Source organism: Bombina bombina, chromosome 2 (assembly GCF_027579735.1).
Source record: "Bombina bombina isolate aBomBom1 chromosome 2, aBomBom1.pri, whole genome shotgun sequence".
In the NCBI taxonomy this organism is placed as follows: domain Eukaryota; kingdom Metazoa; phylum Chordata; class Amphibia; order Anura; family Bombinatoridae; genus Bombina; species Bombina bombina.
Window position 1 is genome coordinate 933680606 of NC_069500.1, and position 19983 is coordinate 933700588.

At 36.6% G+C, this 19983-nt stretch overlaps 1 protein-coding gene across 8 annotated transcripts in view; it reads right to left on the reverse strand.

Moving 5' to 3' along the window:
* ARHGAP24 (Rho GTPase activating protein 24) overlaps positions 1 to 19983 on the reverse strand; it is a 1035233-nt gene that overhangs the window by 327950 nt on the left and 687300 nt on the right. The gene's annotated exons all lie outside the window — the stretch shown is intronic.

Consider the following 19983-nt stretch of genomic DNA (forward strand, 5'->3'; position numbering starts at 1 on the left):
TTGTCCAGCAGCTCTCAGGGTATTGCAGTGATGCCTCGATATTGAGGCATCCTGCAATACCCTTTAAAAAGCATCCGATGCAGAGAGAGCCACTCTGTGGCCCTCTCTGCACCGGTAGCGATGGGGCCGTTCGTTGGTGGGTGGGAGCTTACAGGGAGGAGGGTGGGCGGCCCATCGCTACCCGGTTCCTTCAAGTGCATTGTGCACGCCGGATGCCGGGAGCGTGCGGGGGGCCGCGTGCACGCGCGCGCGTGCATGTGTGTGTGCGCGCGCGCAGCAATCACTGGCACTGCCACCAATGAATTTTGGTAAGAGGGAGGGGGGCAGCAAACAGTAAATTTTTTTTAATAATAATAGGATCTGGTAGGGTTAGGGGGGTGGGGGTACTGGGGGGGGCAGCTACACTACAGAAAAAATGGGAAAAAAACATTTAAAAATAAAAAAAAAACACTTTATTTTTTGGGGAAAACTGGGTACTGGCAGACAGCTGCCAGTACCCAAGATGGTGGCAATTAGGTAGGTGGGGAGGGTTAGAGAGGTGTTTGGGGGGGATCAGGGAGGTTGGGGGTTAAGGCAGGGGTCCATCACAGCTGAATAATTAAAAAAAAAAAAAAAACACCTTTTATTTTAGTACTGGCAGACTTTCTGCCAGTACTTAAGATGGCGGGGACAATTGTGGGGTGGGGGAGGGAAGAGAGCTGTCTGGGAGGGATCAGGGGGTGGGATGTGTCAGGTGGGAGGCTAATCTCTACACTAAAGCTAAAATTAACCCTGCAAGCTCTCTACAAGCTACCTAATTAACCCCTTCACTGCTGGGCTTAATACAAGTGTGGTGCGCAGCAGCATTTAGCGGCCTCCTAATTGCCAAAAAGCAACGCCAAAGCCATATATGTCTGCTATTTCTGAACAAAGGAGATCCCAGAGAAGCATTTACAACCATTTGTGCCATAATTGCACAAGCTGTTTGTAAATAATTTAAGTGAGAAACCTAAAATTGTGAAAAATGTCACTTTTTTTTTTTTTATTTGCTCGCATTTGGCGGTGAAATGGTGGCATGAAATATACCAAAATGGGCCTAGATCAATACTTTGGGTTGTCTACTACACTACACTAAAGCTAAAATTAACCCTTCAAGGTCCCTACAAGATCCCTAATTAACCCCTTCACTGCTGGGCATAATACACGTGTGGTGCGCAGCTGCATTTAGCGGCCTTCTAATTACCAAAAAGCAACGCCAAAGCCATATATGTCTGCTATTTCTGAACAAAGGGGATCCCAGAGAAGCATTTACAACCATTTGTGCCATAATTGCACAAACTGTTTGTAAATAATTTCAGTGAGAAACCTAAAGTTTGTGACAAAATTTGTGAAAAAGTGAACAATTTTTTTTATTTGCTCGCATTTGGCAGTGAAATGGTGGCATGAAATATACCAAAATGGGCATAAATCAATACTTTGGGTTGTCTTCTAAAAAAAAATATATACATGTCAAGGGATATTCAGGGTTTCCGGACAGATATCAGTGTTCCAATGTAACTAGCGCTAATTTTGAAAAAAAGTGGTTTGGAAATAGCAAAGTTCTACTTGTACTTATTGCCCTATAACTTGCAAAAAAAGCAAACAACATGTAACCATTGGGTATTTCTAAACTCAGGACAAAATTTAGAAACTATTTAGCATGGGTGTTTTTTTGTGGTTGTAGATGTGTAACAGATTTTGGAGGTCAAAGTTAGAAAAAGTGTGTTTTTTTCCATTTTTTCCTCATATTTTATATATTTTTTATATTAAATTATAAGATGTGATGAAAAAAATGGTATCTTTAGAAAGTCCATTTAATGGCGAGAAAAACGGTATATAATATGTGTGGGTACAGTAAATGAGTAAGAGGAAAATTACAGCTAAACACAAACACTGCAGAAATTTAAAAATAGCCATTGTCATTAAGGGTAAGAAAACTGAAAAATGGTCCGGTCATTAAGGGGTTAAGGACCTAAGAAATTGTTAATATGTTAAAGGGACATAAAAGTGCAAAAAGAAAAATGCTTTTATTATTGCACTATTGCTTGCATATAGCTATGAGTTTAAACCATGCAAAGGGATTAAGCACATAGTTCAAGTTAGCTCTAGAGCAGTAATGCGATACTGGGAGCTAGCTGAACACATCTGGTAGCCAATGACAAGATACAAATGTGCATAGCCACCAATCATCATCTAGCTCCCAGCAGTGCATTGCAGTTGTTGAGCATATGTACATATGCTTTTTTTAAAAAAAGATACCAAGAGAAAAGTACATTTTAAATGTGTATTAATATGACATCCTCTATCTGAATCAAGAAAGTTTAATTTTTAACTTTTATGTCCCTTTATTCAAAATAACCTTTCCTCAAAGTAATTTTGATCTTCAACCCATTTCATCTCTGACCACAAGAAAACCGGTTAAAAAAAAAAAAAATATCACCAAGAATTTTGCTAGCAGTATTAATAGACAGTCCATATGTTTCCCTATACAGAGTGCTGATCAGTTCACAGTGATTTTTAACTAAGTCAGAGGTCCCCAGGAGAAAGGATATGCAATTTCATATTCCCAGTGGGCAGACACTTTTCATTTCCCTTCAATTATCCTTAATTTATGTATATATATGTCAACTCTTATTAACAGCTTGGAAAGCTCAGCCTGAGTGTAGCTAAGAAAACTACGCACAGAGAGCTGTTTCGAACTTGTGGGTCCTATTGATATGACCAAGGTCTAATTTAACAAAAAAGAATCTCATCAAAATCTAATTATGAATTAGAGCCAGGGGAGGGTTTTCATACAATGTAATTTTGTTGAATTAGGATTCAAGTCTTTATCTCATTTGTGGCATAATGATACGGGGAAAAGAAATAACAAATTAATCACAAATGAATCACACCATATGGGAAAAATAGTTTATAACAGGCTGCATAGTGGTATTAAAAACACTAACAATAAATAGCCAGATAAAGTATAATTACTTGCCCCAATGTATCTAGACCAATAGAGCCAGAGCGTACCCACATGATCAGCAGCTCACTACTGCCCACACTACTCAAAATTAGCCCAACAAGAAGGAAAATATGTGCCAAATAACATGCCCACAAGATCCATGCCCAGTTCATCCAAAACATTTTGGGTTGGTGGACAGGGAGCTTTATTACACACATATCAGGCAAGAAGGCTTTCCAATGTAAGCTTGTTCACCCACAATTTACAAATGCCATACCTGTACACACTGTGATATAAAATATACAAGTCAAACACAATCAGTGTATATTAACAAACATAATATAATTACAATGTTAAAATAAACAGTTTTTCTCCCATTGTCTGGCCCCCTGTATCATGTGACACAATATCAGCCAATCACAGACTAGTATACTTATACCCTGGGAGCTTGTGCACATGCTCATTCGAAGCTTGTTCCCCAGAAAGTGTGCATATAAAAAGACTGTGCAAAATTTGACAATGGAAGTAAATTGGAAAGTGTGTTAAAACAGCATGCTCTTTCTGAATCATAAAAGTTTATTTTGACTTGAGTTTCCCTTTAAGAATCTTTGGAAGTTTCTACTTATATCAGAGGCATATAAAGGTTTCTTTATCTTTATTTACACAAGGACTTTATGTGCACAGCTTATTTTCACATTGTTTTTTTCATACCTGTATACACTATAAGCCCTTGTGAGATCTAAAAGTAATTTCCTCTAAGTCTGTTGTGAGGTCATTGTAATGTCCTTCATGCATTTTTTAAAGGACTTTGAGTGTAATTTACCAGACATGTTTATGAGGGCTAAGTACAAAGGTATAGTGGTATTAGAATCCCACATAAATCCATTTGTCATTTAATACAGGGAACCAATCCCATAACTATTAATAGTGGTGATGCTGGAAAGAAAAATCTTAAAAACAAAATCAAAAGTAAAAAAGAGAAGGTATCCTTTAAGGGACAGTATACTGAAAAATTGTTTTTCTCTTAATGTGTTTACAATTGCTTTTTTACCAACTGCAGAGTAAAAAATGTATGAAAACTAGCTTTTTATGTTTTTTTTGTGTATATTAAAGCTCTGATTTTGTGTTTTGAAGCCACAACCTAATAAAATGGGTTGAGCTTGTAGGTATAATCAGACCTCATTACTGTATCACATTGTGCAAATATACCTGCTTCTTTATCTTATATCTGTCCTTAAAACAATCACCAGTACTTGGAGAGAACAATGGAAAATCAACATTTTATTGCCTTATCTCTGCTATATACTGGGAGTGTAATTACTTCTGCTGGCTGTGTTTACAAAGCTTATCTATAGCTTGGACCTACGGCCACAAACTTTCAGAATAGGTGGGGATACCACATGCTAAATCAGTAATTTCAAATGCCAATATAAGGGTAAAGGAGCTACTTGTAAACAATTTAATACACTTCAGCAGGTAAAGTGGATCATTGGGAACAAATTAAAGGGGAGAAGAATTTTGAGTAAACTGTCCCTTTTAGTAGCCATGAATAATAGTAAACAACTGCTTCATCAGGAGGGTTAAAGGAATCTTATTTGATTTGAACAAATAGTTTCCATAAGAGATGTTGGATATTGGATATTGTATTTATCTTATTTGTACCTTGCAATATACTTTACATTGATAATGATGAATATGAGGCAAGTGCCCAACAGTATGCAATTAGTACCTCAACAATCACTTATAAGCAATACTATCAAGAATACTTTTTAATCAGTCTTCACACATTACAAAGATAATTGCTATGTTTTGGTCACTACCTGATTTTGATGAAATGAGTGTGCTATAGGGTTTGTTTATATGAATAATTTAATGGAATAACGTTCTGGTGCACTTCATTTATTTGTTTTTTGATCATTGTGTTTTCAAACCTTAGTTGTTTTTATATAAGGATTGGAATATTAAAAGTAATGTCAACAAAAGTTTTCCTTTCATTTTGGTACAGCAGTTTATTCTCTTTCAGTCGTGATACATTTATAAGGGAACAACCTCAGTTATTCAGAAAAAGGCAGTGCATTTTGACTGTCGGTCACATATAGAAGCTTTTATGAAGGCAGATCTTGTATACGCATAGCAAAACTAATAAGATAGAGCAGTGCTTCCCAAAGTGGGCGGTACTGCCCCCCTGGGGGAAGATGGGATTAGAGAGGGGCACTAATTGGCACAAGAGGTGAAAGAGAGCCCTGCGAATACTATAGGGGCGCTAGTAGGAAGTGCAGAAAGATACTAGTAGGCCTTTCCAAGCTCAACGATCTTAGGGCCAGATTACAAGTGGAGCTCTAATTAACGTTCCCGCTCGAGCGTTAACTGCGCTAGAAGTTTGGCTTTCTGCGCTTGTTGGGTTGCGCTCATATTCCGAGTTGAAAGTGAACTGTTTTCGCTCTCGTGCTAACCCAATGAGTGCAAAAGGCCAAAGTTAGAATATTGTGCGCACGTTAATGCATTCCCCCATAGAAGTCAATGGAGCAAAAAAAGTGCATTGTTCACGCACAAACTCAATCTCCTATTCTCAGGTGTGCTAACCCGACATGAAAATATGAATATTTCACATTCCAATGTTCTTCTCATAGGAATATCTATTTAAAAAAACATAGAACATATTCTGCTATGTGCAGAACACTGGAATGTGAAATATTTACAGTAAATACACAGTATAGCACTTTATTAAATATGAATATTGCATAAATATGTTTTCATCTACTTAACTGAAAAGGGCTCCAATGCAATTCTATATATGTCTATATATGTATACATATGTATTTATACAGTATGTGTATATATGTCTATAAATACATATCTACTCATATATAGACATATATATATATATATATATATATATATATATATATATCCCCATACATTAAGGGAGGAAAGCATAATTTTGTCACTATATAAAGTTCCTGGTAAGACCTCACCTTGAGTATGGAGTGCAGTTCTGGGGACCAATCTCAAAAAAAGAAATTGCAGACTTAGAAAAAGTTCCCAGAAGGGCCACAAAGCTAATAAGGGGTATGGGGAATTTAAGCTACGAGAAGAGGTTAGCCAAACTGGGTCTGCTTTCTCTAGAAAAAAAGGCGTTTGAAAGGTGACACGATTACTTTATATAAATATATTCAAGGCACATATACAGAGATGGCAGAAGCTCTGTTTATTCCAAGAAAATTGTTTGTGATAAGAGGTCACAATTTAAGGCTGGAGGAAAGCAGATGTAATCGCCTGCAATATAAACATTTTTTCACTGCAAGAGCAATCAAATTGTGGAACTAATTACCTAAGGAGGTAGTAAATGCCAATACCTTACATACATTTAATCATTGTTTAGATACATTTCTGGCTAGAAACATAATTCAGGGATATGATTGCGTGTGTTAAATTGGTCACTTTTTTATTGAGATTCATTTAAGCTCAATTGGAGCTTTTTTGTGAATATATTAAGATACATATGTATAGGTTGAACTCAGTGGACTTCTGTCTTTTTTCAACCTCATCTACTATGTTACATCTTTAGCCATGTATATGTATGTATCTCTATATTAAAGCTTTTTATTTGCCTTGAGCTTTTATAACTTTTGTGTGCAATATTTTTTGTTAATACATTTTATTAGATGGTGTTATTATGAGTATGTTTACTTTGTAATATATTTTTTATGTGTTTTGTGCAACTTTTTGTTTTGTGAAACAGTAAACCAGAGCTTTGAGGACACGGTAATCATTCTATCGTAAATCACGATTGCAATCAGGTTTACTTTCAACTCGTAATCCCAGCGGTAAACCCGATATGCACAAATGTTAGATCTCCACTGATAATCTGGCCTTTAATTTTGTTACACTTTAACCTAAATGCCTAAAGGTTTGTATTCAAGAAATGTTACTGCTTTTTGCTTTCAAGCCCTTTACTTTCCTGATAGCTCAGATTTATCATCAACTTACTGCTATAGATTTTATCCATTGTACAGAAGTCTTCGAGCAAAGAACTCCAGATTTCTGCACATGGTGATTTAAGACCCCCTGTTAAACAACATAAAATCAGGGGCGCGATCCGATATACGGCGCAGGTTTCAGCGCAAGAGTGGAAACCTGCGCCACTCGTAGTTTCAGCTCGCACAGCGAGCTATCTCATATGTTGCTAAAGTGCCGTAAGTCAGACAAACTAGCGATGTCCAGAAATCTGCGTAAGTACAAATTTCTGGAGTCGCCAGTGATTTACGGCACTTTAGAAACTGCCGCCGCCTAAAAAAACGGACTAAAATACTAAATCTCCCGTTACTGTCTAACACGCCTCCCAAACATAGCCCAACACGTATGCCCCTCTATCCGCAATCCCCCCTTTCACTCACTCACCCCTGCTCCATAACTTGTGTTTCTGGTGAGTCTGAAGACTCGCCAGAAACACGGGCCATCAAGCTCCGTTCAGAGCATGATAGATAGGCCCCATAGTGTCATGTCCCTTTAAATCTTTGTTACTGTATATCACTTGTAAGTCAGAAATGTCATAAGCATATGCCAGAAGATTTGTATGGGTGAAATGTTACAAGAACACTGTTTTCTTTCTGATACTAAAACCTCAATATTAGCAGTCTATGTGCTTACTGTAGAGCTAAGCCTGTAGCAGCTGAGATTGCTTTCTGCTCAGAATCTAAACATAAAGCATTAATTGAGTAGAGGATTTAGGTCCCATGTGCCTGGGTTTTTCAATAATGTTAGAATGGTTGCACAAAAACAAATTCATTTACTGTCTTCCTTACTTTAAAAGTTTTTTTTTTAAATGCATTATTCTGTTAAAAAAAAGTGTTATTATTTTTTGTAAAACATATGCCAAACCATGGACCAAGAAATATAATTAAATGAGCTATTCCCCAGCTTAATAGATTTTAAACTGATGTAAATATTATTCAAGTTAAGGTAAATGTGTTAAATGCAATAAAACAATTTCAAAAAAAGTTCCTATATTAATTAAAAAAATATTAACTTCCGCATATTTCTATCATGAATATGATACTTACAAATCTTTTAAAGATTTTATTTTTTGCTTGAAATAAAATGTTAAAGTGAATTAAATGGACTATACTTTATCATTTCTAATGAAGGTGAACTCTGTAACTTACTTTTTAATCAAGCCGTGCCATTCTAATACCCCTTGCTCCAGCCACCCACTTCAAAACTCTTTTTTTTGGTGAGCTAATGGTTTGAACTGTTCTCGAAACGTCGCTCTTGCCTTATGGCTTTTTTTCTGTATTTGGAGCACCGATTGGAGAACAGTTCAGACAGTTAGCTCACCAAAAAATGAGGTTTGAAGTTTGAAGATATCTATCTATCTGTGTCTATTTATCTATCAATATGTCTGTGTCTTTATGTGAGGATAGATAAGGAGAGCAAATGATGAAATATATTTTTCATATTCCTTTTTTTTAGGATCTTACTAAATAGGATGTCAACTTAAAGGGACAGTCAAGTCCAAAAAAAACTTTCATGTTTTAAATAGGGCATGCAATTTTAAACAACTTCCCAATTTACTTTTATCACCAATTTTGCTTTGTTCTCTTGGTATTTTTAGTTGAAAGCTAAAACTAGGAGGTTCATATGCTAATTTCTTAGACCTTGAAGACTGCCTCTAATCTGAATACATTTTGACCACTAGAGGGCATTAGTTCACATGTTTCATATAGATAACATTGAGCTCATGCACTTAAAGTGACCTAGGACTGAGCACTGATTGGCTAAACTGCATGTCTGTCAAAAGAACTGAAATAAGGGGGCAGTCAGCAGAAGCTTAGATACAAGATAATTACAGAGGTAAAACGTGTATTATTATAACTGTGTTGGTTATGCAAAACTGGGGAATGGGTAATAAAGGGATTATCTTTCTTTTTAAGCAACAAAAATTCTGGTGTTGACTGTCCCTTTAATGTTATGGGCACTTACTGGTTAAATTAAATGAATCCGATATTAATCAGTTCAAAATAAATTTCAGTCTGTAAAGCTACTGATTCCGTTAAGGTAAACAAGAATACAAATACTGCAAATCAATGAATCATTGAACCACTGCTGCTTTGTAAATAGGTTTGACAGTTATATTGCTAAAGCAGGTTACTAATCAGTAAAGTCATATTAATGGCTAGATTACGAGTGGCGCGCTAACAGTTCTGGGCAAGCAAAAAAGTGTTTTATCGCAGCTCTTTGCATTCATTGAAGGTTACGAGTTGAAAGTAAATGCATTCACTTGAGTGCAATTGAATTTAACGCACGCCGGGATAGTGCAACCTCAGAGCGAGACAAAAAGTATCACAAAACACATCAAAATTACATTTAAAAGTAACAGTTACACTCATAAAAACACTGTCTGATACAAATTATTAAAGTTATAAAGGCTCAAAGTTATGAGGTCTTAGGTGTTAGAAAATGGAGACAGGCAATTAATTACCTGCCTTATTCCTAAACAACTCTGCTAAGATTTTGCCAGACAACCACACAGTGTATTGAATAAATAATCCAGACTTTTCAATTAGAATTGATAGTTAAAGGGACATTAAACACTTTGAGATGGTAATATAAAATGATAAATTGTATATAATAAAACAACTCTGCAATATACTTTCATTATTTATTTTGTCCTCTTTGCCTGTAATTCCATTCTGAAATTGTGAGCTTTTCAGTTCCTGTTAGAAATGGAAGTGCAGAACACTGTTAAATCCAGCACAACCATTGGCTGCACACTCTAGTGATCTATATATAACTGACAGTAATTGGCCACAGCAGAGAAGGTAACACAAGTTACAACATGGCAGCTCCCAGTGTTTTATAGACACTAAAACTTTACACTTATTTTGTCACTTTTTAAACAACTAATGAAACTTTAAAAATTACATCTACATGTTAGTCATGGACTAATCTTTTCTTTGAATGCATCATTCTATCTAGTATGTTTTTAGTGTTTAATGTCCCTTTAAGGGGACCTCCTCTGTAGAAGCAAATCTGCAAGAGAATTTTACTAAGGTTTTATTCAGGTGGTATCTAACCACTGCTAATTGCCGATCACATAATTATACATACACATTCATAGAAAATTCATCTGAGTGGTTTAGAGCAGGGGTCAGCAACTTTGGGCCCCCAGAAGTTTTGGAACTACATTTCCCATGATGCTGAGACACTCTTTAGGCTGGATGTAAAGAAATGGGCACCTATCTTCATATATGGTAGGACTGTAGTGGTAGGACAGATGTGGGTCTAAGCTAATTAGTAAAATATTAGAAAAAGATATTCAGCCAACTCCTCAAGTAGCTTTGTTGCATTATCAAATGATGGGGATTTTATGCCCCCACTCTTAAACTAATTAGGATAATCTGCACTGCAACTTGCTTGTGCATAGTGAAAGATTGGAAATCTTCTATCTCCAATGTTATACTGATAGAACGTAAAATACAAACATCCCAACCTACAAAAACTTATTTCAGGGAGGTGTTACAGTGATCATATGCTTGTTGAATGCTTAAAGGGACACTGAACCCAATTTTTTTTCTTTCGTGATTCAGATAGAGCATGCAATTTTAAGCAACTTTCTAATTTACTCCTATTATCACATTTTCTTCTTTCTTTTGGTATGTTTATTTGAAAAGCAAGAATGTAAGTTTAGATGCCCACTTTTGGTGAACAACTTGGGTTGTCATTGCTGATTGGACAGCAAACAAGTGCTGTTCATGGTTCTAAACCAAAAATTAGCTGGCTCCTTAGCTTAGATGCCTTCTTTTTCAAATAAAGATAGCAGGAGTAAAAAGAAAATGTGATAATAGGAGTAAATTAGAAAGTTGCTTAAAATTGCATGCTCTATCTGAATCATGAAAGAAAAATTTGGGTTTAGTGTCCCTTTAAATATTTTAAAATACAAAGTTTAATTACGTGCAGTAAATAAAGTAGTATTTGTGTTTATTAAAATCAGTGGGGGCACAGGAAAATGAAAAACATATTTTCCATAAACCAAAATCTAATTGATACATATTTACAGAAGATATTACATTATTATTGGACATTATGGGAATTGTTAACTTGTGCCCATCCTATTATCGTGATGGTATATACTGTTATTGAATGTCAACTATTACTCATGTTGTATTACTTAAAAATAAAATAATCAATGGGGTCCTTTTGGTTACTGATGCATGCTTTGAGGGTTCCATAGCATCCCAGCTTGTGAAGTACCCAGTATAGTTGTCCCTGTACGACTTTCGGATTTTGTGTTTGGGAGCGTGTGTGATTTTGAGTTTGACAGGCTATTTGTAATTATGTTTTGTACTCACATTAGAGGCAGTTTGATAAGGACCTGACATAAGGGGTGTCTATGTCCTCCCTCACAGGGGCACACTTTCTTTGCCCTCTTTTTTTACCTCACAATTTCCTCAGCTCAGTAGAGTAAGTTCTGTGTAAAAAGTTATACTCAGCTGCTCCCAGCTGCAGGTAAAAAAATTAAAAAAATGAAGAAATGAACAGCAGCCAATCAGCATCAGCAGTGCTGAGGTCATGAACTCTTTTACTGTGATCTCATGAGATTTCACTTAACTCTCATGAGATTTCATAGTAAACTTCCTTAAACTGAATAGGGAAATAAGATGAGTGTGCACGTAAGCTCACTCCCTTAGCTGTCCCGGGACAGACATACTGATTTGCTGCTTAGAAGTCCTTTACAATAGGATGTGGCTACTGAGGAATTTTTGAGGTAAAATATCTTTCTTTTTTACATAGAGATGGTCAGATGATATTTTCTAGTCAGCTGTTTACAGCTATGCAGCAGCACTTTCAAGTGTTTCAACATTTGGGTATCATAGCCCTTTAAGTGATTCATACTTTAAACATACAAATTACTTTTTTTAAAGATAATAGTTTTGCAAATCATATAATTTGCAAAATAATTTCATCTGATCTCCTTGAAATAGGAAACAAATAAAGCTCTTAAGGCCCCCAGACCAGAACTTGTAATGTACCCATGAGAAACTAGTCCCAGAACCCTGGGATACCAAACAAACCAAGCCTACTAAAAAAAAAACAAGCATTTCTTCTGAAGATAAAGCAATAAAGACAGACTCTTAATTGCTTGGACATATTCCAGATTTGGGGCTACAAGTGGATATTACCCGGGCGGGGTAATATCCACATAATATATAAATATTATTATTTAACGCTCCCTAAAGACTCTATTATTCAGGGATGCATACAACCTACACTAACCTTTCCTAACTCCATTGTTTTCCCCTTGGACTCCTTAGCATGTAAGCCTAAGAGTCCAGCTGTTTGTAGATCACCTTCATAAGAGCAAACTACAACAGTGCAACTCTCGGCAGGGCCCTCTACCCATTTGATCCCTATAAATGTTATCTTGTATCTCGCCTATGTTTATAGCGCTGCGGAATCTGTTGGCGCTCTACAAATACCTGATAATAATAATAATATAGGCCAAAACTGGACAGATATTAGGTCGAAACCATGGAGGTATGTTGCAGAACTTTATGTTGAGCCACATAAAATAAAATGAGTTTATAGTATTTGGTTGTTTCTACAGCTCCATTGAATGTCCAAACAGACCCATTTATGCAGCAGATGGACATAAATTAAACTGTTCTAATGTGTAATATGATGCAATAAAGAAATAGTATTTCTTTCATGTAATTAGCAAGAGTCCATGAGCTAGTGACGTATGGGATATACATTCCTACCAGGAGGGGCAAAGTTTCCCAAACCTCAAAATGCCTACAAATACACCCCTCACCACACCCACAAATCAGTTTTACAAACTTTGCCTCCTATGGAGGTGGTGAAGTAAGTTTGTGCTAGATTCTACTTTGATATGCGCTCCGCAGCAGGTTGGAGCCCGGTTTTCCTCTCAGCGTGCAGTGAATGTCAGAGGGATGTGAGGAGAGTATTGCCTAATTAAATTCAATGATCTCCTTCTACGGGGTCTATTTCATAGGTTCTCTGTTATCGGTCGTAGAGATTCATCTCTTACCTCCCTTTTCAGATCGACGATATACTCTTATATATACCATTACCTCTACTGATTTTCGTTTCAGTACTGGTTTGGCTTTCTACAACTTGTAGATGAGTGTCCTGGGGTAAGTAAGTCTTATTTTCTGTGACACTCTAAGCTATGGTTGGGCACTTTTTTATAAAGTTCTAAATATATGTATTCAAACATTTATTTGCCTTGACTCAGGATCTTCAACGTTCCTTATTTCAGACAGTCAGTTTCATATTTGGGATAATGCATATGAATAAATCAATTTTTTCTTACCTTAAAATTTGACTTTTTTCCCTGTGGGCTGTTAGGCTCGCGGGGGCTGAAAATGCTTCATTTTATTGCGTCATTCTTGGCGCAGACTTTTTTGGCGCAAATTTTTTTTTTCTGTTTCCGGCGTCATACGTGTCGCCGGAAGTTGCGTCATTTTTGACGTTTTTTGCGCCAAAAGTGTCGGCGTTCCGGATGTGGCGTCATTTTTGGCGCCAAAAAGCATTTAGGAGCCAAATAATGTGGGCGTCTTTTTTGGCGCTAAAAAAATATGGGCGTCACTATTGTCTCCACATTATTTAAGTCTCATTATTTATTGCTTCTGGTTGCTAGAAGCTTGTTCACTGGCATTTTTTCCCATTCCTGAAACTGTCATTTAAGGAATTTGATCAATTTTGCTTTATATGTTGTTTTTTCTATTACATATTGCAAGATGTCCCACGTTAACACTGAGTCAGAAGATACTTCTGGAAAATCGCTGCCTGGTGCTGGATCTACCAAAGCTAAGTGTATCTGCTGTAAACTTATGGTATCTGTTCCTCCAGCTGTTGTTTGTACTGATTGTCATGACAAACTTGTTAATGCAGATAATATTTCCTTTAGTACTGTTACATTACCTGTTGCTGTTCCGTCAACATCTAATGCTCAGAGTGTTCCTGATAACATAAGAGATTTTGTTTCTAAATCCATTAAGAAGGCTATGTCTGTTATTCCTCCTTCTAGTAAACGTAAAAAGTCTTTTAAAACTTCTCATTTTTCAGATGAATTTTTAAATGAACATCATCATTCTGATTCTGATAATGGTTCTTCTGGTTCAGAGGATTCTGTCTCAGAAGTTGATGCTGATAAATCTTCATATTTATTTAAAATGGAATTTATTCGTTCTTTACTTAAAGAAGTCCTAATTGCAATAGAAATAGAGGATTCTAGTCCTCTTGATACTAAATCTAAACGTTTAGATAAGGTTTTTAAATCTCCTGTAGTTATTCCAGAAGTTTTTCCTGTCCCTGATGCTATTTCTGAAGTAATTTCCAGGGAATGGAATAATTTGGGTAATTCATTTACTCCTTCTAAACGTTTTAAGCAATTATATCCTGTGCCATCTGACAGATTAGAGTTTTGGGACAAAATCCCTAAGGTTGATGGGGCTGTCTCTACTCTTGCTAAGCGTACTACTATTCCTACGGCAGATGGTACTTCCTTTAAGGATCCTTTAGATAGGAAAATTGAATCCTTTCTAAGAAAAGCTTACTTGTGTTCAGGTAATCTTCTTAGACCTGCTATATCTTTAGCGGATGTTGCTGCAGCTTCAACTTTTTGGTTAGAAGCTTTAGCGCAACAAGTAACAGATCATAATTCTCATAGCATTATTAATCTTCTTCAACATGCTAATAATTTTATTTGTGATGCCATCTTTGATATCATTAGAGTTGATGTCAGGTATATGTCTCTAGCTATTTTAGCTAGAAGAGCTTTATGGCTTAAAACTTGGAATGCTGATATGTCTTCTAAGTCTACTCTGCTTTCCCTTTCTTTCCAGGGTAATAAATTATTTGGTTCTCAGTTGGATTCTATTATCTCAACTGTTACTGGAGGGAAAGGAACTTTTTTACCACAGGATAAAAAATCTAAAGGTAAATTTAGGTCTAATAATCGTTTTCGTTCCTTTCGTCACAACAAGGAACAAAAGCCTGATCCTTCATCCTCAGGAGCGGTATCAGTTTGGAAACCATCTCCAGTCTGGAATAAATCCAAGCCTTTTAGAAAACCAAAGCCAGCTCCTAAGTCCACATGAAGGTGCGGCCCTCATTCCAGCTCAGCTGGTAGGGGGCAGATTACGGTTTTTCAAAGAAATTTGGATCAATTCCGTTCACAATTTTTGGATTAAGAACATTGTTTCAGAAGGGTACAGAATTGGCTTCAAGATAAGGCCTCCTGCAAAGAGATTTTTTCTTTCCCGTGTCCCAGTAAACCCAGCGAAGGCTCAAGCATTTCTGAATTGTGTTTCAGATCTAGAGTTGGCTGGAGTAATTATGTCAGTTCCAGTTCTGGAACAGGGACTGGGGTTTTATTCAAATCTCTTCATTGTACCAAAGAAGGAGAATTCCTTCAGACCAGTTCTGGATCTAAAAATATTGAATCGTTATGTAAGGATACCAACATTCAAAATGGTAACTGTAAGGACTATCCTGCCTTTTGTTCAGCAAGGGCATTATATGTCTACAATAGATTTACAGGATGCATATCTGCATATTCCGATTCATCCAGATCACTATCAGTTTCTGAGATTCTCTTTCCTAGACAAGCATTACCAGTTTGTGGCTCTACCGTTTGGCCTAGCAACAGCTCCAAGAATTTTTACAAAGGTTCTCGGTGCCCTTCTGTCTGTAATCAGAGAACAGGGTATTGTGGTATTTCCTTATTTGGACGATATCTTGGTACTTGCTCAGTCTTCACATTTAGCAGAATCTCATACGAGTCGACTTGTGTTGTTTCTTCAAGATCATGGTTGGAGGATCAATTTGCCAAAAAGTTCATTGATTTCTCAGACAAGGGTAACCTTTTTAGGTTTCCAGATAGATTCAGTGTCCATGACTCTGTCTTTGACAGACAAGAGACGTCTAAAATTGATATCAGCTTGTCGAAACCTTCAGTCACAATCATTCCCTTCGGTAGCCTTATGCATGGAAATTCTAGATCTTATGACTGCTGCATCGGACGCGATCCCCTTTGCTCGTTTTCACATGCGACCTCTTCAGCTCTGTATGCTGAACCAGTGGTGCAGGGATCACACAAAGATATCTCAATTAATATCTTTAAAACCGATTGTACGACACTCTCTGACGTGGTGGACAGATCACCATCGTTTAGTTCAGGGGGCTTCTTTTGTTCTTCTGACCTGGACTGTAATTTCAACAGATGCAAGTCTTACAGGTTGGGGAGCTGTGTGGGGGTCTCTGACAGCACAAGGGGTTTGGGAATCTCAGGAGGTGAGATTACCGATCAATATTTTGGAACTCCGTGCAATTTTCAGAGCTCTTCAGTCATGGCCTCTTCTAAAGAGAGAATCGTTCATTTGTTTTCAGACAATGTCACAACTGTGGCATACATCAATCATCAAGGAGGGACTCACAGTCCTCTGGCTATGAAAGAAGTATCTCAAATTCTGGTATGGGCAGAATCCAGCTCCTGTCTAGTTTCTGCGGTTCATATCCCAGGTATAGACAATTGGGAAGCGGATTATCTCAGTCGCCAAACGTTACATCCGGGCGAATGGTCTCTTCACCCAGAGGTATTTCTTCAGATTGTTCAAATGTGGGGACTTCCAGAAATAGATCTGATGGCCTCTCATCTAAACAAGAAACTTCCCAGGTATCTGTCCAGATCCAGGGATCCTCAAGCGGAAGCAGTGGATGCATTGTCACTTCCTTGGAAGTATCATCCTGCCTATATCTTTCCGCCTCTAGTTCTTCTTCCAAGAGTGATCTCCAAGATTCTGAAGGAATGCTCGTTTGTTCTGCTGGTAGCTCCAGAATGGCCTCACAGGTTTTGGTATGCGGATCTTGTTCGGATGGCCTCTTGCCAACCGTGGACTCTTCTGTTAAGACCAGACCTTCTGTCGCAAGGTCCTTTTTTCCATCAGGATCTCAAATCCTTAAATTTAAAGGTGTGGAGATTGAACGCTTGATTCTTAGTCAAAGAGGTTTCTCTGACTCTGTGATTAATACTATGTTACAGGCTCGTAAATCCGTATCTAGGGAGATATATTATAGAGTCTGGAAGACTTATATTTCTTGGTGTCTTTCTCATCATTTTTCTTGGCATTCTTTTAGAATTCCGAGAATTTTACAGTTTCTTCAGGATGGTTTGGATAAAGGTTTGTCTGCAAGTTCCTTGAAAGGACAAATCTCTGCTCTTTCTGTTCTTTTTCACAGAAAGATTGCTAATCTTCCTGATATTCATTGTTTTGTACAAGCTTTGGTTCGTATAAAACCTGTCATTAAGTCAATTTCTCCTCCTTGGAGTTTGAATTTGGTTCTGGGGGCTCTTCAAGCTCCTCCGTTTGAACCTATGCATTCATTGGACATTAAATTACTTTCTTGGAAAGTTTTGTTCCTTTTGGCCATCTCTTCTGCCAGAAGAGTTTCTGAATTATCTGCTCTTTCTTGTGAGTCTCCTTTTCTGATTTTTCACCAGGATAAGGCGGTGTTGCGAACTTCTTTTAAATTTTTACCTAAGGTTGTGAATTCTAACAACATTAGTAGAGAAATTGTGGTTCCTTCATTATGTCCTAATCCTAAGAATTCTAAGGAGAAATCATTGCATTCTTTGGATGTAGTTAGAGCTTTGAAATATTATGTTGAAGCTACTAAGAATTTCAGAAAGACTTCTAGTCTATTTGTTATCTTTTCCGGTTCTAGGAAAGGTCAGAAGGCCTCTGCCATTTCTTTGGCATCTTGGTTGAAATCTTTAATTCATCATGCTTATGTTGAGTCGGGTAAAACTCCGCCTCAAAGGATTACAGCTCATTCTACTAGGTCAGTTTCTACTTCCTGGGCGTTTAGGAATGAAGCTTCGGTTGATCAGATTTGCAAAGCAGCAACTTGGTCTTCTTTGCATACTTTTACTAAATTCTACCATTTTGATGTGTTTTCTTCTTCTGATGCTGTTTTTGGTAGAAAAGTACTTCAGGCAGCTGTTTCAGTTTGAATCTTCTGCTTATATTTTCAGTTTTTTTCTTTATAAGATTTAAACTTTATTTTTGGGTGTGGATTTTTTTCAGCGGAATTGGCTGTCTTTATTTTATCCCTCCCTCTCTAGTGACTCTTGCGTGGAAGATCCACATCTTGGGTAGTCATTTTCCCATACGTCACTAGCTCATGGACTCTTGCTAATTACATGAAAGAAAACATAATTTATGTAAGAACTTACCTGATAAATTCATTTCTTTCATATTAGCAAGAGTCCATGAGGCCCACCCTTTTTTGTGGTGGTTATGATTTTTTTTGTATAAAGCACAATTATTCCAATTCCTTATTTTTATGTTTCGCACTTTTTTCTTATCACCCCACTTCTTGGCTATTCGTTAAAATGATTTGTGGGTGTGGTGAGGGGTGTATTTGTAGGCATTTTGAGGTTTGGGAAACTTTGCCCCTCCTGGTAGGAATGTATATCCCATACGTCACTAGCTCATGGATTCTTGCTAATATGAAAGAAATGAATTTATCAGGTAAGTTCTTACATAAATTATGTTATGTGATTAACCCATGTAAAGGTGTTAAACATATAACTGCAGTCAGCTCCATAGGAGTAAAGTGCTACTGGGAGGTAGCTGAGCCAATTACAAGAGGCATATGTTTGTAGCCAGTCCATTAATCACCAGCTAGCTCTCAGTTGTGCATTGCTGCTTCTTAGGTTTCAACAAAGGACATTAAAAGAAAAGTATATTTGATGATAGAAGTAAACTGAAAATACTGTTAAAACTGCAGGCTCTTTCTGAACCATTACAGGGACATGAATCCCAATTGTTTTTCTTTCATTATTCAGATAGAGCATGTAATTTTAAATAACTTTCCAATTTATTTATATTATCTATTTTGTTTTGTTCTCTTTGTATCTTTTGTTGAAAATTACACCTAGATCGGTTAAGAAGCTGCTGATTAGTGGCTGCACTTATATTCCTTTTATCATTGACTTTTAGCTATTTCCCAGTAGTGCATCACTGCTCCTTCAAGAAAGGATGATGAAGTAAACTAGATAGTAGAAGTAAATTGGAAAATAGTATTATCTATCTGAGTTATGAAAGAAAATGTTCATGTCCCTTTAAAATTTTATTTTCACTTTAGTAAATCGTGATTTTTTTCTTATCTTCAAATGTGCTTTAAGGAGGATTATATGTGTATTTGCCCGTATGTGTGTATAAATGTGTATGTGTGTGTGTGTGTGAATATGTGTGTGTAAATACTGTATGTGTGTACTATGTGTGTGTAACTATGTGTGTATAAATGTATATGTGTGTGTGTAAATATGTGTATGTATGTATAAATGTGTGTGTGTGTATAAATGTGTGTGTGTGTGTGTAAATATGTGTATGTATATATAAATGTGTGTGTGTATAAATGTATATGTGTGTGTAAATATGTGTATGTATGTATAAAATGTGTGTGTGTATAAATGTGTGTGTAAATATGTGTATGTATGTATAAATGTGTGTGTGTATAAATGTGTGTGTGTATAAATGTATATGTGTGTGTGTAAATATGTGTATGTATGTATAAATGTGTGTGTATAAATGTATATGTGTGTGTAAATATGTGTATGTATGTATAAAATGTGTGTGTGTATAAATGTGTGCGTGTGTATAAATGTGTGTGTAAATATGTGTATGTATGTATAAATGTGTGTGTGTATAAATGTGTGTGTGTGTATAAATGTATATGTGTGTGTGTAAATATGTGTATGTATGTATAAATGTGTGCGTGTATAAATGTGTGTGTAAATGTGTATGTATGTATAAATGTGTGTGTGTATAAATGTGTGTGTGTGTGTATAAATGTATGTTTGTGTGTAAATATGTGTATGTATGTATAAATGTGTGTGTATAAATGTGTGTGTGTGTGTGTGTGTGTGTAAATATGTGTATGTATGTATAAATGTGTGTGTGTATAAATGTGTGTGTAAATATGTG